The sequence below is a fragment of the Pelodiscus sinensis genome, chromosome 1 (genome assembly GCF_052426305.1).
Source record: "Pelodiscus sinensis isolate ZL-2025 chromosome 1, ASM5242630v1, whole genome shotgun sequence".
Taxonomy (NCBI): Eukaryota; Metazoa; Chordata; order Testudines; family Trionychidae; genus Pelodiscus; species Pelodiscus sinensis.
Genome location: NC_143052.1, coordinates 53,740,873 through 53,768,507, shown reverse-complemented (window position 1 = coordinate 53,768,507; position 27,635 = coordinate 53,740,873). Strand labels below are relative to the sequence as shown.

The following is a 27,635-nucleotide window of genomic DNA, read 5'->3' as shown; positions in this document are numbered from 1 at the left end:
TCAATATAGGAGAAGTGGTAATTGTAAGGATAGTGATGATTGTTTCACTAAGCATAATAAATTCTCAGGTGGCCTTTTAAAATTATTTTGTTAGTTTCTTTCTAATCCATGGGATGCATGGGCCAAATCCTATTCAGCAGTACTTACTTCCGTAGCTCATCAATTTCACTGGGGCTACTTGCGTGATTACAGACTATTCATCCAGGCAGTAGTTTCAGAATCCGGCTCTGAATTTCTAATAACTTAATTTCACAAATGTAGTAAGCATATATCAGCTATATCCAACAGGGATATTAAGAAGCATGTAATTCATTCATCATGTAGTCAACAACATTTTTGTCGACTACACGATTAATCAATAAGGGATAGTACTCAGTCCCAGCTCAGGCCAGGTTAGCAACTACTTCCACTGCAGTTCTGCGCAGAAAGTAATTTAGGAGCTGGGTGGGCAGGCAGCTCAGCTCAGTCCCGGCTCGTGCTTGGTCTGGGAGCTACCCCAGGCTCCTTCATGCAGAACCACAGAAGGGGTAGCTCCAGGGTCCTGGCGCCAGCCGGGGCTGAACCATGCTGTTGGCCAGCCCACTAAACAATTTATTGGTGGGAAGTTGGAGGGGATGTGTGGAGTCAATAGCATTAACCAATAAGCTTTTGCTTATCAGTTAATCATCTACACTATTACATCCCTAAAATCTAGGAGCAAGCTTTTGGATTCAACAAGTTAATATTTCCTTACAGTTTTAAGCATAGCTTAAGCATATCAGAGAGAGGCAGCAAGGGGGTGGAGAAAGCTCTGGTGCTGGGGGGAAATGGCTTAAAAGCTGGTTCCGCCCAGCACCATCTCCATGGTGAGACGGGGCAGGGGCACAGCGGGGAACTGGTGGTGCTTCCACCTTTGAAATGTAGCAAGAACAGAGCAGAGCTCTTGCTACATTTCAAAAGCAGAAGCGCTGCAGGGAGCTTGAGGCAAGCTGGGGACTCAAACAGTCCCCTGGCTGGCCCCGCGCTCCCTGCTTTTGAAATGTACAAGAGTCCCAGGAGAGATCCTGTACAGTTCAAGAGCAGGGCGCACATGGCCAGTGGGGGACTGTTTGAGTGCCCCACTGGGCTGTGCTCCTCATGAAGCTTTAGTCTTTGTAATGTAGCAAGAGCCAGCAGGTGCCCTTATTGACTAATCTAACAGTCGATGCAAATTACATTGACTACTCAATGAGTTGATTAATCTAAGTTTAACAGCCTTAACCCAATCCTCCTGTGTAAACTTGTGATTAATTTTCAACTGACTAAACAAAGCATATTTTTGTAGTCAGTACACTCATTTCACAAGGTCGTAAGTTAAAAAGCTGACAGTAGCACACTTTGTGAAAGTTTTGTGGACAGCATCTGTGTATCATACTAGATATTGTTTTGGGGGCATCATGTAGGAGAATAGAACAAAACTTAATTGTTTCCTCAGTAAAATAATTCATGCATGCCTTTTTTAATATCCCCACATCCATGTTTCACATCATCAAACTGAGGACCCTTTTTTCCCTCTTAACAGCAGTTTTTGTGAATGAACAGAATAAACAAATGTGTCACTGATTAGCATCCAAGGTGTCACACAGAATTTCTTTACACTTCTATAGCTTCCTGGATCCTCTGGCTGATTTGATTTAATCTTATACACCTCTAACTTTGATCAACAAAAAAATAAACTTAAAGTTTCAATCTTGGCTGGTCATTAAGGCTCCAATTGTTAAGTCACTTAATAAATGGCTTTGACTACTGAAGTAAAGAGACATACTCATGAGCTTAAAGTCACACATGAAGTAAGTACATTGCTGAATAGGGTCCAGCAATCATAACACAAGCTTCTGACTTCACTTCTAAATGGTAGGGTTGCCAGAAGGTTTCAACAAAAATACCAGTCACACTTGACATTACATCATAATCTACATTACATCTTATTTAGAAAATACTGGACATTTATATTTTCACATTTATATTTTCTCAATGTGTTTCCCAAACAGAAAGCTCAAATACTGGACTGTCCAGATATCTGGCAACCCTATTAAATGGGCATATTAATATTCCAAAGACATCTTCTTAGAAGTATAATACATTAAATAAATATGTATGAAAGAGATTTTTGTGTTAACCCAAATACTTAAAAGTAAAGTCTTCTCATATATGTAAGCTATTCATATGCATTAAGGGAAGAGTGTATACTCCAGTGCACCTCTTGTGCTAATGTTTTTTACTTTATTTAATTTAGTCTTTTGCTTTCAATATGGTGAAATTTTAATGGAAGTAAACTCTCAAATATTCTCTATATTTCATGAACTCAAGCAATATGAATCTGTCTCTAGATCATCTGAGTTTAGCATGTCTTTTCAGTTATATTTACTAACTTTTTCAACTTTTCATAACAGGAAATATAGCCCTTAGAGAAACTGCATCCTTTTTGCCCATTTATAAACAAAATAATAAAAAGTAGAGATACTTGCACAAATCAGTTCATCTCTCTCCACCCTGAATTGCTATCCTTTGTCTTTTGGATCTTGCAGTGGCCCCTTATTAACAAATATTGTAAAATGATCTTTTGTGTAGTACCGTATCAAAAGGTTTTCTGAAATTCAGATTAATTATGTTCACTGCTTCTCTTTTATTTGCCATTTCAGAAATCTCATGCATGAGATTACAGGTATGCAGACCACTCTAACAAAATCAGAATTTCCAAATCTTCCGTACAATAGGCCCAAATCTTTTTACGGAGTTTCCTTTACCAAAGATATAAGCATTAACCATATCTAGATGTGTATGAACTACCCAATCCCTGGAGGCACCAATCCCCAAGATCATAGAGGACTCATGAGGGTCACTGAAATAAGATGGTGGAGAAGGCACTGTCCTGCATTCTGCCTGACAGCTTGAAGAGACATTTGTATATGTGCCTCAAGAAGGAGATACTCATTTGCACGGATGCCTGACCAAGACCAAGGGACAAAAAGTTCTATTTTTTGTCCTTCTTGTTTCCAGGCTGTGATGCTATGATATAACAATCCTGCATTTTATGGCAATGTTTCTCAAAATGGGCCACAGCTGCTAACAGGCCACTCCAGTTTGTTTCTTATCAGCTCTGCAGCCACGCAGCCTTGTGGCCCCCATTGACTCTGGTTCACCAAACGGTGAACTGTAGCCAATGGGAACCACAAGGCTCTGTGGCTGCAGAGCTACTAACTAAACAAACTGGAGCAGTTCGTTAGCTGCTATCTCAAAGTGGGACTGCAGCCCACCTTGAAAAACACTGTTTTATGGTGATTTTTTTTTCTTTAATGGAATCTAGGATAGAATTTATCTTAGTTTAGAAGTTTATCATCTAATCATTTTTCCTTACACATTTCAAACGTAACTATGAAGTATTTTACTCCAATTCTTCCCCTGTAGGGAAAATTAACCGTATATCTAGTCTATAACTTCCTGCTTCTTTTATCTATTTATGATGCAATAAATTTATTCAAGCTTGCAGCAATTTAAGCAATAAGAATATGTGCCATTCATAAATTTTAGGAAATACAATAAAATGAAAAATGGAGAGTGAAATGAATAAATAAATAAAGAGCAATAATAATACCCCAAGTCTCCTGAGTGGCAGCTCTGTTTCTTTAAGCAGAATTCAATATCTTAAATTCAGTAGCTTAAATACCAAAACTGAGACTTTTCTAAATTTGTTGCATCTCACAATAAATGTGCATTTCAAATTCTACATGAATTGTGCCATCCACTCCTGGTTAGTAAGAAAGAGGAAAGAAAATGGCAAGAGAATTTCTCTCCTACTCTAATCCTGCCTTATGTATTTTCTTCCATCTGTCCTGTGTTTATAACCGTTGCTTTTCTATATTTTATGCTTTACCCTTTTTCACCTTTCCTGTGTCTGGTCACCCTTTTTTTTCCCTGATGCCCTACTGATCTACATTTCTTTCCCTTGACTCTCTTCAGTTCTCATTGCTTCCCCCTCTGTCAAGCTAATCCTACTAAAATTATGCAATCAGATGCTACATACTACACCTGACTGCATTTTTCTAACATATTAAGCCAGCAGCATCAAAATCCTGGCCCCACTGAAGTCAATGGCAAAAATAATTTGTTTCAATGGAAGTCAGAGAAGTAGAAAAAGCCTGGGGAAGAAAAGATAGGAGAATGCTTGAACGGGAAATGAGGAAGAAGTGAAAATATAGAGGTTATCTGGGATTTATGCAGTAAGATGTATTTGCTAATATTGGTTTAAATCTCTTTACATATCAAGTCAGGGAGCTTGCAAGATATTGTGGCTGTGATTTGGCATAAGCAGACAATTAAGCAGGTGTTTAAGACCCACTGATATAGAGTAAAAACATGTTTACAACTCCAGAGGCTTTTCACCGCCCATGCTGCCATTTCAGAAGTTGGATGCTGTAGGTTGGGGGAGGATGGGGAAGGGAGTAGAAGTACTGTCTTGTCACCAGTGCAAACACGATGGGAGGTGGCAGTGGAGCAGCCTGGCTCTGTGCTCCCTCCTCCCCTCCTGTGACAGTAGCTTTGGGCTGCTGCAGGGAGAGGGAGGGAGCTATGCCTACAGCAACTCTGATTGATTATTCTGCCCCAGGAGGCATGCAAGTGGGGAAGGCAGTCAATCTGGGGGCTCACATTTGCTACAGACCTGGAGCTTCTTGCATCCCCAGGAAACTGATGCTAACTCCAGCAAAACTCCTGTCACTCACAAAAAAAAGTCATAACATTGCAGTAGTCTGAATCATTCCCAGCTAAGCAAGGATTAAAAGTTGTTCCCTTCTACTAAATATTTGTTGATTTCTGTAACAGAGGAGTTTGGCAAGTGGCAGTTCCTGCTCCCAGGTCACTATGTTTAGCGCTTCAAGTTCTTCAGAACAGGGACTGGCTCTTTGAACTATATTTGTACAGTACTAAACACAAGAGTCTTTACCTTCCACAGGACTTCTAGCGAGAGCTCCTGCCATGAAGCCAAAATCCCGTAACTCACAAATAATTTGTCAGGCATAAAACTGTGTTAATTCTAATTCACCACTTATTACCTATGAAACCTGTATCAGCCATTCCACTGAGGGTAACATGTATTTATTTTATTCCTCCTTCAACATCTATCACCTTGAAGAAATGTGTTACAACTGAGCTACCAAGCAAGAAACTGAAGGAAACGGGCCAGTGAATTTAATTTATATTTATAGTCTCTAAATCCTGTGCTTTTAGGCTTCCATGAAATTAAGGTTAAAAAAAAAAGCCAATCAATCTGAAATCCCTCACAAGCTCTCAAAAGGTCCCAAGAACTTAAGTCAGTCTCTGGTGGGCCTTGCTCATTAGAATGTCAGAATCCACGATTATCAAATAAATCAGAATTTACAAGTACTTTTATTTAAAGTTTTGCTTTCACAAAAGATACTTTGGCAGTTCAGATTCTTTTTTTCCTTAAAAAATTATCATTCCTTGGTCAAGCTCTCTCATTTTTTCAAAACAATGACAGTTCCTTACTTTGTGTGTGTGTGTGATTCACAAAGCTACTGTACTTTTCATTGCTACAGAAGGGTTGAAAATGCATTTACATCTTTAAAACTTTTTTAAAGGATTTTTGCCATCAAGTTTTTGAATATTAGCTAGAGGATTTGTCAAGAGGATTTGAAAAGCAATATTTGAAAAAAAGACCACATTTATATGTGAAAATTATGTACCTACTATTTTTACAAGTAAACCACTAAGATTGTTTTGTGATTTTTTTCACCACTTTGTGCTGAATTGGCTTCACTATTTTGATGATGGTGCTTGACCTTGCGTGGCCCTAAAAGTAGGTGTTTCCCAGTAATAGTAATCGCATAGCTGAAAATGAAAGTGGGCAAATAGTAGAAAACATCATTGTGCAAAAAGAGAAAGGGGGCTGGAAACAGGTCTGAGTAAAAGTTGATTTTAGAACACTCAAAAGATCTTTTGAAATACAAAAAAAAAAAGGAGTATAACAAAAGAATTACTTAAAATGATTATTATTTTAAATGCATCCTATTTAAAAACGGCCATTCCAGAGAAATGTCTTTACAATTAGTCAATTAAAAAAGCTGAGTGCCCCTTTAAATAATAATAGAAATGTAGCCGTGTTAGTCTGGTGTAGCTGGAATTGAGAAATATTTCCTTCCCAGAGGTAGCAGACACTGTCAGAAGGATTCAGTGTGACTGAATAAGTGGGCGTATGTCTGGCTGAGACACTCTTTCACGACACAGATTAGGCCAAACCAACTAGCTGCAGAGGAAAAGGTCACAAGGCAGGCTGCCATGGCTGACTGACGAGTGAAAGGGGATAAACACTGATCCCCTCGTTGTTGCCTGTGACTGGATCCCACTGACCACAGTCAAGCTGTTTAAAAGGCTTGTAGAACAGTTTTGGCACTGAAATTAGTACTCGCCTCTCCCATGTACATAGTGATTCCCAACATTCTATTTCTTGAGGTCTAGCAATTCCTATTGCCACATGCATCTGTATCTAACAGTGCTGCATCCATCGGAGTGTTGTTTATGTAGTCATGTCATCAAAGCATCGCATTATATAGTTATGTCATCATCTATCTATGTCATACTACTCTCTGTTTTTCAGCCACAAGCCCATGTGTCAGGCCAGTACTGGTCCTTGCCAAAGAACATAATATATCATCACTCACTATCTAAAGTATTTTCTAAGGAATATCAAGATATAAGCACTCAAACTGTAGAAGAAAGTAGTGAGGCCTAACTAGAGTAAGAGTTACATAGTAAGTAAGGCCAGACCATTCTACTTCCGGTGAGCAGGCACCTGTGCATGAGCCAATTCAACGTTCAAATGGCTGTCAACTTAGGTATGGCTGGCTGTCACTCAGCCATGTTGCCCAAGGGAATCTGCCACATGGCACCACTACCCAACAGGAGAACAGAGTTTTGACTGTGATAGGAACTCAAGACCCTAGTGAACCAAAGCAACTTTCAGCTAAGCCAGAAGGCCTGAGGGCTACATAGAGAACAACGTTTGGTTACCATCCAAATGAGCTTTTCGGCATCTTTAATAGTGTTTTTTTTCAGGCATCAATCTAGCTTCAAATAATGGCAGTAACAGTCCTCCTTTATGGAGCTACATTTTGCTCAGTAATGACTTGGTACCATTTGGACCAGATTTGTGAATTGTACAAGATAAAACCTTGAGGAAGAAAGGATGTCAGTGTTTTTGTTGTTACCTATCACTTCATTTTTTTGTTTTGTTTTACGTCTACTTTACATTTCCTCAAGTTGGGAAAAAATCTGAAACACATAAATAAGAGAGGAATGCCTGTGCAGCCACCCACTCCTATGAACTGTACAACATAGACAACGTCTGTTCTGATAGACAGTACACAGTACTGTATTCAAGATCCCAAAATAAGATTTTTCTTTCACAAAAGTCATGTATTAAAACACAGATGTCTATTCAGCAGTCACCGCTGAATTCTAGCAACGCTATCTCTTTCTAGTGTTGAAAAGCCTGTGCAGAGCAAATACAAAAGGAACAGAAAGTAGAATCAAAGTAACTTTGAAACTTCCAAAACAGGCGTTTTAACCTTGTGACCTAGACCAAGGGACCGAAGAACCCATGGAGTAGATGGCTCCATAACAAAAAGTGAGGGAGTGTGGAAGAGGGAAACAATATTTAATTGCATTCCCAGCATCTCAGAATGTCAGTTTCTTCAGAGGAGCATTTGTTTCCGGGTACAACTTGTTCTGAAACTTGTTCCCTGGTTTGCCCAGTTATGAACATCACTGTTAATTCAGTGTAATTTCTTAAGCACAAGACACCATGGAACACTATTTGTCTGCTTTTCTTTTTTAATACATTTAATCTAAGCTCTTTACAACAAGAAAACTATCGTTTTCTAATTTCTATTCATCACAAACTCTCTGTTTCATCAAGCTTGAATACATAGCAAAATATAGAATGTGATGTATCATTTCATGAACACAGCACAATCATGGTATCTTATCCCATGAGATCCGATTTCACCTAGTGATAATGGGTAAATCTTTAGGAAGAAAATAAGAACTGTCCTACCTTTGAATGAATATTTTCAGAGCAAGATGATCTGTCTCTGTTTTTCTTCTTCTTATCTCTCGGGACTTTATGTTATCACTTGGTCTGGAAAAAAATTGGAGAATGAGACATTTAAACAGATAAACATTCCTTTTTACTGAATCACGTTATATAATAACCTGTTATGAAATAGAAATTCAAATTGGGATAAAAAAATCCTCTTTTCTTTCAAAATATATGTAATAAAGAAAGACTAGCATCTGTACTGAAAGCTCTGACACATACAAGGGAAAATTAAGTAACTTAAAAGCCAGCAATTCAATTATATGTACATAATTTCCTAGAGAAGAAGTTCAGCTTACCGCTAGTAACACTCTAGCTGTCCTCAGTAGATTAGTAAAACACTTCAATAAATGAAGTTTTGATGAGGGAAAAATTTCTGCACAAAGCTGCAAAGCATTTTCCCAATAAAAACCTTTTCTCTACCTAGCGAAGCATGTACTACTATACAGAGAAAACTTTCTGAAAAGTTTAACCTTACTAACAATATTGTCTCAAAAATTTCAATGAGTAGATCAAAATCCTCATGATCACATCTGATCTCTGTGAATTACTTTTTGGCACAACAAGGAAAACTTGCTGCAATGCTATGTGGATTGTAAGCATGCAGTGGCAAATTTTGAAATTTTGCAAATCACTCAATTATTTCTAGTTTTTAAAACTATAATTAGTCACTCATTTCCCACCATAATTTTAGTCCTTTTCCTCCTCCCTCCAATACAGTCCAAATTTTTAAACAAACAGTTTTTCAGTTAAAGAGATGCCTGTGCTATGTCTTATGGTTAGAACAATTTTCTGAAGTTACTCTGGCACAGAAGTGGGGTGTTTCTCCCCCCCCCACCACAAAATATGCTGTAATGAGATCCAGCTCTTTCTTTGTACCACTTAAGAAGAGAAGATGGTCTGGAAAGTAGCTGCATCTAGCCAGTAAAGAGCTCCCTTGCTAGCGGGGAAAGCTCTTCATGATGAAAGTGTATTTCTCCTCATCCTCTCCCAACATAGGAGGCAGGGAAGATAGAAAGGGACATTTCACCATTAGACAGAATGGGGAGCAGTTGTGTTAGAGCTCTGCACTTCCACACTTCTGCTGTAGTGTTTAGTGAGCCTTTATCAGAGGTATATAGAGCTGCTACCTTTGTCAGGACTGAGGCTGGCCCCAATGAGGAGGGTGGGATCAGCACCCCAAATGTCTCTTCAGCCTGTTCTGTGGAGTGCTTAGTTACAGGAATAAAACAAGTCCAGTTCAGTTTTTTTAATTGTTGCTTCTTTCTGATCCTTTTCCAGTCTCTGAATTATTTTTTCACTCTACCTGCTTGCCAATATTTTAAACCTATAATTTAGGTTCCACGACGGCATGACGGCTCGTGTTCTGGACGACGGAGAAGCTTCAGAGGCTTTTCCCGTCACAAACGGCGTCAAGCAAGGGTGCATGCTGGCACCGACCCTGTTCAGCATAATGTTTTCAGCCATGCTGTCAGACACCTTTCAGAACAGTTCCTTGGGAGTCAGCCTGAGATACAGGACTGATGGGAAACTGTTCAATCTGCGAAGACTCCAGGCTGTCACCAAGATAAAGGAGACTGTGCTATGAGACCTCCTTTTTGCTGACGACTGCGCCCTGAATGCTGGATCAGAGCAGGAAATGCAAGCCAGCATGGACAAATTCGCAGCAGCATGCGACAACTTCGGCCTTCTCATCAACATAAAGAAAACCGAAGTGATGCACCAGCCAGCTCCGAAAGCCCAACATCAAGAGCCCACTATCACAGTGAAGGGACAAAAGCTGCAAGCAGTGGACCAATTTACATACCCTGGCAGCACCCTCTCCCGCGCAGTGACAATTGACATCGAGGTCAACTGCAGAATCGCTAAGGCAAGCTCTGCATTCGGCAGACTGCTGACCAAAGCGTGGGACCGCCGTGGAATAAGCCTTGTTACAAAGCTTAAAGTCTATCGAGCAGTAGTGTTAACTACCCTGATGTATGCCAGTGAGACTTGGACTGTATACAGGAGGCACGCTAGGCAACTGAACCACTTCCACACGATTTGCCTCTGCAGACTTCTGAGGATCCGGTGGCAGGACAAGGTGCCAGACACAGAAGTCCTTTTAGAGCAGGCCTGCCGTCAGTTCACACCCTGCTGATGAAAGCCCAGACACGCTGGGCTGGCCATGTTGCAAGGATGCCAGACCATCACATCCCTAATCAGCTCTTCTATGGTGAGCTGTCTCAAGGAAAGCGATCGCACGGGGGACAAAAGAAGCGATACAAAGACATGCTTAAAGCCTCTCTCAAGTCCCTGGATATCGACATCACCTCCTGGGAGACCCTGGCACAAGGTCGATCGACATGGCGCATGCTGATCCACCAAGGCTGTCAAACATCTGAAGCCAGAAGGACAACCATAGCACAAGAGAAGCGAGCACTCCGTAAAGCCAGAGTTGCAAACGCTGCAACAGTAGTGCCTACACATGTCTGCCCGACATGTGGCAGAACATTTCGTGCCCGCATTGGCCTTATCAGCCATCTGCGGACACACCGTGGACAGCCCACAACTCGTTAGATGTCAAGGTCCTCTTCGAACACGATGGACGAACATCATCATCATTTTATGCACTCCTCAGCACCCAATTTACTCATAAATTGCAGTGAATTTTGAAATGTGACTTCACAGACTGCAAGCACAACTGGGCTTGCAAATAACTATGAGCAGTCCTACTTGCCAGACCTATTCCCAGCAATATCTGCAAGATCAAGCCCTGTGACACTGTATAGATTTAAAATTACAATACTATTTTTTATTTCATTTCTAGAGAGATTTATAACTTACTGCATCTCATTGCTTCACTTATTACAAATGAGGAGACTGAAACAGAAGGGACTTATAGAATGTTAAAACTCTGCACAACTCCTTTTAATTACTTAGTACATTTGTTTTAGTTTCATTCAATTTGATACCAATTCATCTACATTTCTTTTAGAGATGTTAGAATGTAGGGGGGGCAGAGGCAGGAGCTGGTGCCCAAGGGCCTGTGCCCATGGGGAGTTGGTTTTTAAGCCTGCTCTCACGGAGCTGCCTCCCTCCCAGATGCAAAAGCGTGGGGGCGGAGGAGCAGCAGGTGAGGGTCAGAACACATGGTGAGCTGGCTTTTAAGCTGGCTCTCCACACATGCCAACTTCCATGGAGCTGCCTGCCCCACAGAGGTAGCAGCATAGGAATGTCAGGTGGGAGCCAGTGCTAGAGGGGCAGCCAGCTTAAAAACCAGCACCCCACAACCATTGGCTCCTGCCTGTCCCTCCTCCATGTAAACAAGCAATAGCTAAAAAATCCAGCAGTTACACATTTACACAAATACATGTTAGTTAACATCCCTAATTTCTTTCACCTCCCTTTTAAATCCATTTTGCTGTTACACCGTTCTGTGACCTTACAGCCTCAATTTATTTCTCAGCACTAGCCTAGAGGTTTTACTTTGTTCACAACTATCTAATGAGTTTTAAAGTTCTTTACATGAATTTGTGGTCCCTTAATCAAAAACCAAAGCGAGAAAACAAATCTAGTATCTTTGGAAAACTGGCATACTTTTTTTTGTTCGTTTGTTTTTGTTTCACAGTTACAGACAGCCTTCAGCTTCAGTGTCATGTTCAAAAACTTCAAATGTTCATGTTCTTCATAGGGACCAGTGACTTGCCAGTTACAACAGAGAGGATCTAATTTTACAAAGACAACTTCCAAACTTGCACTCAAATGTTGCATGCACATAGTTCACAATCTAGCAATACATTCATGTGTGGAAAGTCAATGGGACTGTTTCTGTACCTGGAGTCACACATGTTCTGAAGTACTTTGCTGAATCTGGGCCCTACAGACACTGGTGTAAATGCATGTTTCTTTTGTGCACACCAAACATATGCAGCTTCACAGATCAGTTTTGAGGCTTTTTTTTTTTAAATCTTGTTGAAATGATTTCTGTTTCCCACATTATGACATTTTAAACTATATATAGGCTACAGGTTCTCAAACTGTGGCTGGCAGATCACCAGTGGTCCACGAGCTCTATTCAAGTGGCCCACAGATATAGCACCTGCACACAAGAAGATGAAGGGCAGCCCACCTACTTAGTGGCTCACATGCATGGCTCCACTCATTGGGTGCCTGGATCCTCATGAGAGAGATGAAGTAGTGGCCTTAGGAGGAGAGGTAGGTGAGAGGAGGCAGTGGAGTGATGTGAGGGAATAGGAGGTAGGTGGGGGAGCAGTGAGGTTAATAGAGGGGGTGGGTAAATTTGGGACATATGGAGCTGAAGCAGCCAGAGAAAAAGATGACTGTCCCCGCTTCAGGGCTGTGGCTGCTGGGATCAGCTCTCTGACTTCTGTGCTGCGGAGAGACCCCTACTGGTATTAAAAAGCATGAGATTTGCATCTTGTAGAGCAAAAAGAGTGTCTATTTTTATTATTAAGGAGGAAAAAAAATCACTAAGTGGTCCGCTGAGACATCAGCAATTTTCAAGTAGTCAGTGGAAAAAAAAGTTTGAGAACCACTGGTCTACAGCCTTGCATGCATTGTAACCCATTTTAATCCATTTCAATTTTTTGTATTTAATTGTGAGAAAAGAAACAGGAATGAAACAAGATCATGCTCAAACAGCTGAACATCTGAACTGCTGTGAATAAAGGTCAAAGTGTCAAGCCTTTGGTTAGGCCAGTATTAATTTCATTCTACTTGGAGGACCTACCATTTGCTATAAGTGTTCTGGAACCCTTCTGATGAATTTACTAATCCATGACAAGAATTAGACTTTCACTATGTGGCTTTTTTTCCCCCTGAACAGACACTTATAAGGGAGCTAATCAAAAACTGGAAGATCCAAATAAATTATGCCATGGGATCATCTGTGAAATAGCTACAGAACAGTATTTGATATTTCAATTAAGTTTTTGGATCCTCAGGGGAAGCAAGAAGAAACTTGGAATTAATACCGAGGATATTTGGCATAGGATTTCTTGCAGTTTGAGGATTAAAAACCTACATTTAAAAAGAGCTGTCAGTATTAATTGTGCAAGGATATTAGTGATCTGGAAAGACACCTTCACTCCACTGAAGTCAATGGTAAAACTCCCAGTGATTTCAGTGTTGCCAGGAATACACCCTTCAGGCTTAAACATATCATTTAAAACTTGATGGTTGGATAAAGTGTAGTGCAGATAAATAATTGAGCAAGGGTGGGTGACATGGCATTTATTTAAGAAGCTCAAAAGAAGACTTTTAAATATATAACACTGTATACAACTAGATTTTCTATTGTAAAGAATGTGATTACAGGCAGTCCCCGGGTTACGTACAAGATAGGGACTGTAGGTTTGTTCTTAAGTTGAATCTGTATGTAAGTCGGAACTGGTGTCTGCCGCTGCTGAAACTGATCAGTTTCAACCACGGCTGAATCTGGATGCCAGTTCTGACTTACATACAGATTCAACTTAAGAAACCCAGGCGTCCCCAAGTCAGCTGCTGCTGAAACTGATCAGCGGCTGATTCCAGGAAGCCTGGGGCAGAGCAACTCTCCCTCAAGCTTCCTGTAGTCAGCCGCTGGTCAGTTTCAGCAGCGGCTGACTAGGGGACGCCTGGGCCAGAGCAGCTGGGGTGCTGTCCGGTTGGTCCAGAGCGGCGCTGCGGGATCAACCCGGCAGCCCCCAGCTGCTCAACCCCAGGGGTGGGCAAGAAAAGCCTGGTCTACTGGGGGGGGAGCACTAGCTGCACCCCCCCCCCCCCAGCAGACTAGGGTGACAGGAGCAAAGCCTTGGAGCCCGCCCGCAGCAGGCAGGCTCCAAGGCTTTGCTCCCCGTCTCCCTGCAGACCAGGGAGACGGAGAGCAAAGCTGCGGGTGTCCCTGGTCTGCTGGGGGGGGGTCCAACGGCTTTTCTGGACCCCCTCCAGCAGACCAGGGGGACAGGAGCAAAGCCGCCCAGGCGAGGGGAGTCCCGCCGCCTGGGCGGCTTTGCTCCGGGGCAAATGAGCAAAGCCGCCCAGGCAGCGGGACTCCCCCCGCCTGGGCGGCTTTGCTCGGGTGTCCCTGGCATGCTGGGGGGGTCCAGCGGCTTTGCTGTACCCCCCCCCCAGCATACCAGGGGGACAGGAGCAAAGCCGCCCAGGTGGGGGGAGTCCCGCCGCCTGGGCAGCTTTGCTCCGGGGCAAACGAGCACAGCTGCCCAGGCAGCGGGACTCCCCCCGCCTGGGCGGCTTTGCTCGGGTGTCCCTGGTCTGCTGGGGGGGTCCAGCGGCTTTGCTGGACCCCCCCAGCAGACCAGGGAGACCGGGAGAAGTTTTTCTCGCCCCGGAGGACACGGGTGGCGATCCATCGCCCATGAGCTCCGGGGCCAGAAAAGCCCCGTTCGTAAGTGCGGATCCGACATAAGTCGGATCCGCGTAAGTCGGGGACTGCCTGTACATAAATGCTGTCTTAAAATATATTTTAGCAAGCACTTAAATTTAACCAGAGCTGTCTGGTGTGGAGCTCTGGTAAATATATTCAAGGATGGGGGGGAGGGGCGGGAAGGGGACGGTAAAGGTTCCTGATTATAGCAAATACTGAATCAGATAATTTTCTATTATGTGATTGGCTAGGAGGTCCTCTTGGACATAAAAAATAATTGGGAAATGGGGTGAGGGAACAGCTAAGTATAGTAATGATAACTGATGTTGTTATTATTTATGGACTACACATTTGTTTAAAGATTATTTTTCTCCAAGAGCTAAAAAAACCAGAAGACTGGTTTATAAAAACATGTATGCTAATATATACTACTGTGTGAACAGAGTTTAAGCAAGCATGAAAAAGAAAGCAAAGAGTGAACATAGTAACAGAAATTTCTAATTGGATTGGGCAGGTTTTCATCTGAAGTTAAATCTAATCTGTATTCATTAAAAAGTTAATATGAGTATTCCCAATGCTAAATTCAAAACACAGTAAGAAAAAGGCAGTCTGCAACTTTCCCTAAAAGTTAACAATATATACAGCTCACATATTTAATTAATTTCCTCACCCCATTAAAGCTAACTGCAAAACTATTATTGACTTCAATAGGGTCAGGTTTTCACTGCTCATGTGTAGAATTGATTTACAGTGATTATAAGCACTCTTGATGCAATTCAGATTTTGTAGGCTTTCACCGTGCATTCTCGTGTGTTTGCTCCTTTCAGAATTAATTCTGTATTGCAATTCAGATTGGACATCTCTGGTCCTGCACCCTCAGGACCTGATCAATCCCAAATGAGAAGATTTTCCAGACCAGGAGAGGTTTTGGCTCACGGCCTGTGCTGCCCCACTGCCCCCGGCTAGGGCTTCAGCCTGGCCCAGCTACTGCCCCAGCCCCCAGGGCTCTCTAGTTGCTGCAGGTCCATAGAGCTGGTGCAGGTGCCACAGTCAACAGAAGAAACTGCTATGGTGCTGGGGAGGAGGAATGGACTGACATGGGTCTCACTCTGTCCCAATCCTGCTTTCTTTCAGCACTGGGGAATGACTGAGGTGGTTGGTGCCAAGTCCACACACAGCTCCAATGCTAGCCTCATGCCTCACTCCATGAGGAGGACCTTCAATCTTGCTGCCCAGACATTCTGGGTGCAGACTGAAATCCCTGCCACTATAAACCTGGGAAACTGTTTGATTTGTTCTCGATAGGTAAAAAACCAAAGCTCATCTCGCGTCACAGTACTAAAGGTAGGTGGACAGTTTATTTTGTGTGTGATTGAAAACTACTTTAAGGATGAATTTCAGGCACAGTCATAGTGAGACATTATTTTTACAAAATGAAGTGCAAGGAACATTTGCCAGTAGGCACTAGATACCTCATGTGTCTGTCCGGGTGAGTTGATGGCAATGGGGAAGGCAATTTTCATAGATAGGTGAGACAAACAGGTAACCAGAGTTTCAAAGTGTGACTTGGTGAGTGGTGAAAACACTGAATTAAACTTCCATTAAGAGGTGATTTCACTACTGTCAGGAAAACTGTAATTCAGCCCTTTAAATATCTGGGGGGGTAATTGGGTGAGTATGAGTAAAGATATAATAGCCATCTGATGGATGGTAACACGTTGCCTGCATTTGGGTGAACCTGTACTAAACAAAGGAAGAGGCCCAACTCCTTAAGGATAAGAAAGTTGTTTAAGATATTAGGGATACCCATTGACTCAGGAGATATACTGCATACCACTGGGCCCAGATAGAGTGTGCTTATGTTTGGCAAGGTAACATTTTCTCTCTGAGGCCTTTCTACTTTTAGTAAAGACGACTTGCACATTCTGGGAACAGGAATAGTCTTAGTCTAATATGTCCAAATACCAAGTTGTGAGGCAAGTTTCCATATTGAGATGTCTGATCTTGCTGTTCTCTTGAGTCAAGAGATCTAGAAAGGAATTAATGCTAATTGGCACTCAGGTTGACATATGGGGAAGAACTGGGAACTGCCTGGGTCATCTTGGTGCAATGAAAATGGCATGTGCTCTGCCTTGTCAAATCTTCCACAATACTCAAGGAAGTGTGATAGCAGGAAAGGCATACCTTGCGCAATCTGTCCAAAGAAGCAGGATAGGTGGCTGGTACCCTGATGTGGGGTGCAAAAACTGGAGGGTGCTGCAGTACCCACCGTACCCTCACTTTCTGAGCCTATGGCTGCAGTGGATCTGTTGTGAAGGAAAAGGTGCCGCTTCATAAGCAGGTCTGCTAAACCAGCAGACAGTCAGGGGCAGCAGCTATTCTGTCAGCTCCAAAACAATGAAGCTAGGATTTCTAGTTGCTTAGCAACTAAGTCCTAGCTGGTCTGGCCCCTGACATCTTGCTCTTATAAGCCTTCTGATCACGACTATGAGGCTAAGGAGGATATAAGTCCTGAATACGAAGATTCTGGGGAAGTGCATTGTTTCCAGGGTGCTGCCTTCAGAGCTGGGTACCTGGCCACCAGCCGCTGCTCTCCAGACACCCAGCTCTGAAGGCAGAGGTAGCGGTGGGGTAAGGGTGCGGGCAGAAGCCTTAAAAGTCAGCTCTCCCCGAGCACCAGTTCTGCCTCTCCCTCTTCCTCCCCCCACATGTTGCTACCTCTGTCAGAGGCAGTAGCGCAGGGCTGGGGGGGCTACTGCAGATCAGCCTCTGTCTGTGGCTTGACCTGGGTTTGTAGTGGGCAGAGGCTGCTCTATGGGATGCTGGCACAACTTCTGTCCACAGGGAGCTCAGGCCCCCTGCAGACAGGGGCTGCTGATGCACTATGCTATGCCCTCTGGATCACAGACAGCAGTGCAGGGCAGCAGGAGGGGCCTGCATGCATAGGGAGCCTGTTTTTATACCAGCTCCCCTTGCGGACTGGCCCTCACCTGCCACCCCATACTGCTGCCTCTTTTACAGAGGTAGCAGCACAAGGTGGTAGGAGGCTCTCCAGAAGTGGGGCCAGGACTGCACAGACTGCTGGCCCTGGCCCCTGGGGGACTATCAAATAGTTGTGTAACTGATAAAGTTTCATGTAGTTACACGATTATTCAGTTACACGCTATCTAACATCCCTGTCTCTAAATGTGATACATGGGCAGATCTACTTATTTCAGTCCATTGGTCTAATGACTCTACATCTGAAGTGGAAAGTTATTCCATCTTAAGGACGAGAAACTTTTTTGAGATACCTGAAGAACAGAAGACCCTTCTGAACAGGTTTGCTGGATTAAACTTTTTCTTCTTACTCCACATTCAGAACTGGTTGAAGTGATGTATTTATCTCAATGCAAAACAGCATTCCTTCATTTTTCATGGCACCATGCTCTTGGTGCATTTTATGTAAATTGGTTAATTCATGATGACATAAAGGTAGATACATAAATACTATAATTAACCAACACATGATCTAGCCTTGCATAACCATTCTCTGATCATTTCATTAATAAAAAAGAAAAACTGTCAATATTAAAAAATATTAAATTTCCTGAGGCCTACAGCCAAAGTTGGTTTTATTAAGATAGCTTATTTTTAAAATGGCTGTTGTGGTATTTAGAAGTGGATGAAAATGATAGGGAATAATAATGCAAGTAATTATTTTTTCTAACACTCCATCTTCAGACAGTCATTAATGTTAACCGTGATATATGTGGCACTCTGAATTTATTAATTTTCCTTTAAAGTCCCACTTACTTGTATCTTCTAAAATACATAACTTTACACAGGAGCTAGCCTGTGACTCATATAGCTGGCCATTTCAGCTACAGTTAAACTTTCTTCAGTTTAATATAAAGTTATATAGTTGTGAACATTTAATTCTTAAGGTGTCTTTCAAGGAATAAATATTCTTTCATAAAAGAACCAGATAAACGTAACAATATGATGTTAGGAGTTGGATGTCAAATCACAATTAGTTTATAGCACTCTACAATTTAGATGAATAATAAATTGGCTCTCTAGATTCTAAAGTTCAAATATCACTTTTGTTTAAGATAGTCAATGTGGATGAAGTACTATGTTTTATTGCATCAACTTCTGTTGATGAGAGAGTTGAGGTTTTGACCCCCTCAGAACTCTTCAGATCTAAAAAAGGTGCTTTGAGAGTTACACCAAAACACAAGATGGGACAGATTGTTTAGCATAACAGGTAGATTAGATATGCAGGAATCGTTTTGTGAAACTGTTCACCGACAGTTGTTAGGGTGTTTTTATCTTTTATCATTTTCCTATGAGAGTTTATTTAAAAGCATTGTGATTGTCTGGTTTCACCCATGTAGTAAGTGTTGGGGCATTTAGCACACTGGGTGAGGTGTTGTGATAGGTGTGTGTAAGACCCATGGATCTTGAAAGCTATGTTGTGGGAGAGTTGATCAGGATAGCAGTGGATATGTGTGGGCAGAGTCTGGTGCTGCTGTGAGTTGGTTGCTTCTGCTGCTGAAGTAGGAGAGACTGATGGTTGTTTGAATGCCAGAACTGGGGATTTAGGAAATATTTTCTTCAGGATGGGGTCCCCGTCAAGTATTGGCCATTGTTGTTTTGTGATACCCCCCTTGAGTGTGCAGTTTAATTTCTGTATGAAAGCAGGTTCTCTTGGGGTATCTGGGTGGCAAATTCCATGATGCAATCTACTTCTCTGGTGGAGTGTCCTTTTTTGGTGAAGATGGTTTTAAGTGTGTTAAGGTGTATATCTTGGACTTTCCAGACACTCAAATACCACAAAGTATGCTCCCCATTCAATTACATGTGGTAACAATGAAGTGTGATAGCTTAGTTTAAGGCTACTATATGGCATTTATAATGTTAGTAACTTTTTAAATATATTTTTTCCAACTTTCAGTAGTCTATTTGCAAAGAATGTATTAACATAATAACCAAATCAATACTTTTGGTTCTTGGAACAAGACAGACTTCAAAGCTAGGCATAGCAGACAAACCAGATGGTAAACTGTTGCACATGAAAGTCTGTTATTAAGGGTAGCTGGTACTTAAGTGAAAATATGATCTAAATATATGAAAGATGAGCTGGCCAAACAGACTTCCTAAACACTCAGAACAATTAAAAAACTGCTTGCTTCTCATTTATTATATAAATTAGATTCTAATGTAACTGACAGAGAACACAGTACCCTAGATAAACCCAATGTCACTTCAGTTATTTTACTATCAGCTCATGGAGATTTGATCTGCAAGACTAAGATACAGCACAACATATCTATTTGAATTTCCTTTCAATTTCTCCTCCCACACACACACACACACACAAAGCTCAAACTTTTTTAAAGATCCAATCTACAGAGAAAGGGGAAAAAAATCAAGGTCTCAACTGATTCAAGTGCATGTGAAAAAGGCATAGATAAAAATCAGTGAGGGAAAGGTCTTAAAATATGACATTCGGCTTTGCTTAGCTGGATCTGAATGTGCAGTAAACATGAGACAGATTAACATTGTTAATTTGTTTTTAAAAGGTATTTTGCTCTGCTTTGAAGTGTGCAAGTAATCACACTTCTGTGATTTACTAGTACAGATTTTATAGAGCAGGATTTCTTTGACTAAACCCAGCATCCTATACTGCACTGTGGTCACTGATATTTCAAAAACCAAAATTCATTTTTCTGACAGGAATTTTTCCCCAGGTATTTTCAAAAGAGGGTTATATACAAAAGTCTGTCAGCCATTATAGGGGTTTTTATCACAGAGTGTTACATGTCAGTGATTAAAGAGGAGTCAATATGCTCCTCTTTGTTTAATGACACAGGAGCAGATGAATCAATGAGTGATAACACTTTATCTTCCTGTGTACACATAGTATTCTGTCACTTAGATCCTCCTCAAAAATTTATTCTCAAAGAATAAGTAAGGAATTCCCCCAAACTCATTTTAAAGTAATAACTTTATTTTTATCTTAAAAGCATACTGTAATATCTTTTAATAAAACAAAATAAATTTATGAAAGCTCAGAAACAGTTATATGCCACGATATAAGCATTAAAATAATGAATCTATTTCCCCACATACCATATGCAATAACATCTGGTGTCCCTATCCACAATTCAAACCATTCTACACAATAAAGTTAGAGTGATGATGATTTCAAATTCTACATTTAACCACACTAATCAAATATAAAAAACTCCACAAAAGAGATCCAGAGAGCCATAAACTCAACTTCCTTACATATCTCAGATTTTAAATAAACCAAACTAGCTGATATAGTTATTAGATGCACAAATCTATCTTAATAAACTGAACATCAAAGAGGAGAACAAATGAGTATACAAAAAGATAGTTGCAGAATATTACCGTACAGATGTAATTATTCGTCTCCTTCCATTTTCTTATTAGAAAATGGTAAGTTGGTAAAACTTTCCCCCTCACGTTGTAATCCTGCTGACAAAACTGTGTGCTGCTGAATCCTGCTGTTGCTGATCTGTGGACAGGAACATGTACAAAAAGAAGGCTGTTTTAAACAGCCAATCACATTGTATTTGGACCTCCCAGGCTTCACTGTGTGATCAGCACAGGCTTTGTGTCAATACAATAGGGGTTAAACATTTCCCCTGTATTTATTTAAAAGCAAGCAAAAATCTGCTTAGTTGCTTGAACCTTTAGTAAAATGATGTGCGTTGCTTGGAGGTAGGAGGAGGGAGGGTTAAACACTAACTGACAGTCTATCTAAAAAACTGAATCTCTCAACTCCTCCTGATTTTACATAGTATGGTACATAAATACTAAAACCAGTTAAGTCAACAAGAATTTCCATCCAGATCTGCCCCCAGGAAGTATTTTCCCCCTAAGCAAATGATGATTATTTGCTTCTCTTAATTCAGAGACCTGCTTTCATTTTGCCCTTGCATTCTGCTATATGAATTGCCAAATGGAGTAGCTCTCAATTTTCTGTTCACCATGCATGAGATATGGATCCTCGCAAAACCCTGCTATTTACTATGACAAATGGGATTTGAGTACTGGAAAACAAATCAAGAAAGCTCAGAAAAGGTGACTCCGCCATACATAGTGTTGGCAGCCACGGTTTGTCACTTCTCATGAATCCCTGAATCACCCTTGCTTTTCAAGCAATTACCTTGAGGAAATGTAGGTACCAGTAATTCTTTTTCAAGCTTTATAATTCCTCAGAAACATGGAACATCTGAAATGTTGGTTTAAATACACTTATCTCTTTCCTGAAACAGCACCCAAATGCAAGCTGCAGAGAATTTCAGCTAAAAACTTCATGGCTTTTGCTATTCTCTCTCTTTACATATAAAACTTCTTTTCCTGCGGGACAACAATAATGTCAACACTCACCAGCATCACCCCGCCCGCATCTCCAAGTAGCTTCTCTGGCCCTTACATAGTTCCCCACAGGCAGAGTCATCTTAGGCCATCACCACCAGCACCAGTCCAGCAGAAGACTGTAGACAGGGGACCAAAGGCTCAGCCCCAGTCCTCCCCAGATCTAAGGTCACCCCATCCTGGGGGCTCAGCCTCACAGTCATCCCCAGAGACAGGATAAGCCCATCCTGGTGCTGCAGCCAGGCTCCCCTCCCCACTAGGGTTGCCAGGTGTCTGGTATTCTACTGGACAGTCCGATATTTGCGCTCTTTGTCCAGTAAAAAAAATCAGAGAATATGCATGTGCAATGTCCGGTATTCTCTGATTTTTCCGGCTGCGCACTGGACGGAAGCCAGGCATGGGTGGGGGAAGCAGCTGGAAGGCGGGGCAACGATCGGCGCTAGGAGTCTGTGATTGCGCAGAAGCCTGGCGAGGGCAGAGGGAGTGGCTGGGACTCCCCTGCCCCCACCAGGCTTCTGCGCAATCACAGGCTGCCAGTACCGATCATGGCCCCGCCTCCCAGCTGGGATTCCCAAGCTGGGAGGCGGGGCTGCGATCGCCGCTCGCATCAGAAGCCTAGCAGGTGTGAGGGGAGTGGCTGGGAGTCTCAGCCACTTCCCCTGCCCCCCTCGCTTCTGACACGCCCAGAGCAGCGATCGCGGCCCCGCCTCCCAGCTGGGACAACGATTGCCGGTCTGGGCCCATCAGAAGGGGCGTGGAGAGTGGCTGGGAGAGGTAGTACTTATTATCCTTTTTTTAGCCCACGTTGGGGGTTGGGGTTTTTTTTCGCTTGACCAAAATACCGCATGTCCGGTATTTTGGGGGGGAACCATCTGGCAACCCTATCCCCAGCAGCAGGCCGGAGGCTGTCCCAGCTCCTCCTCCGGGCTGCCGTTGCTGCCCCTGATGGCCTCCCTGCAGCCCCAGCACAGAGTCGGGTACTAGCAGGGCCATGATCTCTGCCCCACTCCTGAACCGCTGCAGCTGCCTGCTGTGCCGTTATGCCAGAGTCACCTGGACCTGAAGGTATTGGACAGAGCCCAGGGCCAGCCTGCACGGAGCCGGCTCAGGGATGCGGCCTGCAATGGGTAAGCAGAAGAACACAGGGAGCAACAGGGCTTTCTCCCCCCTGAAGGAAGCAGGCACTACAACCTCGCGAGGGGGTGGAAGACGAGGCTGGAGCATCAGCACAGGGGGATTGAGGGAGGCTGAGCTGGAGCTGCTGAGTAAAGAAGCTGAGGATGAAAAGTCTTAGCAGGGCAGTGAGTGAGAAGGGTAGGGTTCAGGGTATCAATAAGGTTGCCAGATGGTCGAACCAAAAATACCGAACACACCCCCCGCCAAAAAAAACACCAAGGAAAAAATTCTGTTGAGGAAAAAAAAGTGGGTGGGGGGGGGGGAAAAAGGGGGAGACCAAAATTGTTGAGGAAAAAAGAAAAAGGACTCCGAGACTTATTAAGCAAAAAAAAAAAAAAAAATTAAATAGTAAAACAGCATGGCCCCTTTCAGAGTGAGTGCAGAGTCAGGAGAGCAGTTGAGCATTAAGGCATTGCTTCCCCTTGGACTTTAGGCTTTTTGCCGGTGGCCATTTTGTGTTCTTGTTCAAGCCAGAACTTAGCTTCCCTGCGGAACCAGGTAAGCATGGGGTCCAGGAGTGGGCGGCGGAGGGGAGGCCGGGAGCTGGGCCCGGGTGCTAGGGTTGCTATGTGTCAGGTATTTTCGCCTCCTGGTCAGGAAAAAAAAAAGAAAATACCAGACATTTTAGGTGTCCGGTATTTTCTGATTTTTTTTTTTTACTGGACAGGAGGTGAAAATGCCGGACTGTCTAGGTCAATTCCAGACACTTGTCAACCCTAGGTATCAGTGGGGGAGGAATGAAGCTGTAGCGCCAGTGCAGGCTCCCAGCATGGCTCCAGCCCGGTTGCTTATACCCCCCCAAGCCGAGACCCTTCACTCCTAGTCTCTCACTCACCACTCCGCCGAAACCCTGCGCCCCCAGCCTCCTCACTCACCATACTGCCAAGACCTTGCACTCCCAACCCCCTCACACCTGCCTTCCACTGAGACCCCGCATCTCCAGGCCACTCCTGCACCCTCCTCACGGGCCAGACACCTACCCCAAGTCTACTCCTACCCCTCCCCTGCTCCTGCCCACCCCCTGGCCAGACACCTTTCCCCAGAGAGAGAGGGAGTTGGTGAGTGTAGCAAGCAGGGGACGCAGCCCCCTAATGTTACAAGTCAGCATCTATAATCCTGTCAACATTCATTATAGTGTTTGTTTGTAACAATAACTATTTATAAATTCCGCTAATAACAAAGTAGCTCTCAAGACCTGATGAGAATAATATTTTGCTTTACAAAGGCACAACTAACATAATATAATCTACTTCAAAGCATACCATCAGTGTGCTTTAACTGAGGCCACAGTCACATGAGCTCTTAAACTTAGCAGTCGGGATATTTTAACTATGCCCCCTCTACATGTATATTGCACTACTACTAAAGCTAGGATGTATTTATCTGAAAACATAACTTTTTAATTTCCATTTCTTAAAAGTTTGAACAGCCAAGTCTTGTCTTTTATGCAAATACTTATCTCTAAAAGAATGTATGATGATTATGCAACAATCCCATCATTCACTTACTCCTTTTTAATTGAACATCTGTTTTACTGGTACCAGCTGTCATGTAACTGTAAATAGTTAGTTATTTATTACATTACAAATGTAGTGCAACATTATTCCATTATTCACATTTAGTATTTAATACATGCACAACTCAATTCTCAAAATTACTATTTTCATAGCTTTACTCATTCCTTTTTCAGTGAAATCCCAAATGAAAGAAATAATCTCCTGTCTGAATGTAACCATTTGATCCTTTCTACATTTGACAGTATCCAGAGGTATAAAGAATCAGCCAGAAGATGTTAAAAAATAAATGGTGTTATCTAAAAGTGCAAGGACTTTTAAAATGTGTATTTTAAACAATGATTGTTTTCTGTATTTTAGAGCTGAATGGAAAAGGGTCAGGTCTGATTTTGTAGCTTGATTGACCAAGCCTAATCAGAATTATTTCTGCACACTGCTTCACTACAGCAGTAGACCCATTAAGCACTAAATGCTTCTGGAGGCCCATTCCCTTTCAACCTCCCACTGTGACACGTTACTTTTCAAACAGTAGCTACACAGTGGGCTACTCAAAACATTCAAAAAATGGAGGCACTATATTTAACGGACATCTCAAAACCCATAGTAAAATCTGTCACTTGATTGCTAGGATGACAGCTATCATAATAAAACAGATTCTTTGTGACGGAGAGTTACAAAAGAGTCCTTTGAACTAATTCTCTTACCTTGCAGCACATTTTTATTAGGAAAAGGTTTTCAATCATGATGTCTATTACTTCTGCAACAAATGCAACTCTATGAATGTCTCTGAAAATGTTCATTGTGATGTATTTATTTCTAAATCATCAGAATATCATCTGTGGCCTCCTAATTTTACAAATCTTTCCAACCTGGAAAGTTTTTACTAGTTACTGGCCATTAAAAATCCTCTACTTTATCCCATACATACCAATAATGCTACTTAGTGATTAAATTATATAATGAATTATTTAGAATAATTCTAAATAGATGCTCAACAGAACTTGCACACACTGTACTATTTTTATTAAAATATTGTAATTATCTTTACTTTAATAATAATGTGTGCACATAAGCATACAACATACACACATTAAAAGTTATACTTCCTACAATTATGAATAACATTCAAATAATACATGTTTGTACCAAAATGCAATGTTCCAGAGTTTGAAAATTCCTAGTTTTGTCACACAAGATCCATGAATCTGGAAAACCAAGAATCTTGCAGAGTTATGGATTTACTGTATACAGCTGGGTTTTATATATATGAGATATAAAATGTTAGGTGCAATTTCAAATAAAATATGGGTGTTTACAGTTGCATGGGATTTAGGTAAGTGATATTTAATACAACTATCTGATATAAACCAAGGAAAAACTTTTTTTCCTTGCCAGTGGATGGGGGAAAGAAAGAGCAAATGAGGAACTACCACAGAAGACCAGGACCAGGATGGGAAACAGTAGATTTGGGGAAAGAAGGTGGGTGAGAGGAGAGAAAGATCTCTTGAGGGGCCAAGGAGGGAGACTACGACTGAGTCAGAGCCAACAGAGAAAGTAGGTAGAAAGAAGGGGCAGACAATTAGAGATAGGGTGTAGGAGAAGAGAAAAAGAACAGACCATGAGCCAGGATGAAGGAAATGGAGACTAGCTGTGCAATGCAAAACTTGAGACACGAGTTCAGGGTTACAATCTGGAGGGGATGAGACAAAAAGGGTAGGGCTGCTGAGTGGAGTCAATGAACAGAAAGCCTATGCCCATATACCTTCTATCTTGAAACGGGGCCAAACATTTCACCATTTCTCTGCTATTTCTATTTCACCATTTCTCTGCTGTGTACAAATGGTTTCACATAGATCCACAGGGAAGATGACAGTTACTGCATTACCTCAAATGGCAGAGGTCTGCGTAGTGGATCTAAAGGTCCCAACCCTGTTGATGATCCATGCCTGAATGTCAATGTGATTGTTGGGTTGTTGTTTTTTTAATCAGCTGTATTAAAAGCCTAGTAAACTGTGTATGTGCCACACACAACAACTATATTGAAAGAGCTGCTAAGTCAAGGACTCAAAAGTTAGGAAAGGCTGTCCATACAACTTCGATGCAGAGTTCCCATGTGATGCAGGGCAAGTCAAACTTTTTACAAGTGGTCACCAGTTATGTGTTCCTCATTTTCTAGGTGTCTAATGTAAGAACTTAGATTTAATTTGCAAACATTCTTGCTGAGTACTCACAGCTGCAACTGAAATCAATAGGAGCTGTTATCTGAACATATAAAGTGCTACATAATGCTATGTACTCTGAATTATCTGGTTCTACCTTTTTCAAATTGAGCAGTCTGAGGGTATATCTACACAGCAGGGCTAAAGTTAAATTAAGCTACACAACTACAGCTATGTCAACTGCATAGCTTAAGTCGAAATAGCTTAATTCAACTTTTGGCGCTGTCTACACAGCAGGAAGTCGAAGGAAGAACCCTCTTCCTTCGACTTCCCTTAATCCTTGTGAAATGAGGGTTACCACGAGTTGGAAGTAAGTCCTCCAGCTTGACATTATTCCGAAATAACATAGTGCACATCTGTACTACAAGCCTTTATTTCACAATAATGCCAGTTATTCTGAAATAATGCTGCTGTGTAGACGTGCCCTGGACATTAATGGACATTCTTTATCTTAATTTATTTTTTCATTTTCCCCTCTGTAAAATAGAGATAATAATAACCCATCTCAAATGTTTGTAAAGTGCATGGACGCTATAATGATGAGTACCAAAGAAAAGCCCGTAAGTAAATCAACAATTCTGTCTTCAGAGCAGAGTTTGAATCACATGCAGTAAGGCATGGAGCCACACATTAACTGAACACTGTATATTCTGTGTACTGAAAGAGCAGTACTGTGGGAAAATAGTATGTGAATATGTAATTAAAAATAGTATCATAATGCATATAAGCAAGAGGGCTGAATTAAGATTAGATGGCAACTTTAATATTGACATGTTCTAATTTATTAGTTCTTGACATTGCAATTTTAGTAAGGTTATTGTAATGTATTTGTT

General features: G+C 41.9%; 1 protein-coding gene across 28 annotated transcripts in view; it reads right to left on the bottom strand.

Annotated features, from left to right (window-relative positions):
- NRCAM (neuronal cell adhesion molecule) overlaps positions 1-27,635 on the bottom strand; it is a 283,744-nt gene that overhangs the window by 157,544 nt on the left and 98,565 nt on the right. For 24 of the 28 annotated variants that reach the window (XR_016349926.1, XM_075929866.2, XM_089779334.1 and 21 more), the window contains exon 2: positions 8,090-8,173. The gene's annotated coding sequence lies outside the window, so the exon portion shown is untranslated. Of the gene's footprint in view, positions 1-8,089; positions 8,174-20,900; positions 21,140-27,635 lie in introns of those variants that run through there. The other 4 variants (XM_089779336.1, XM_089779337.1, XM_089779331.1 and 1 more) reach the window with 4 other exon arrangements.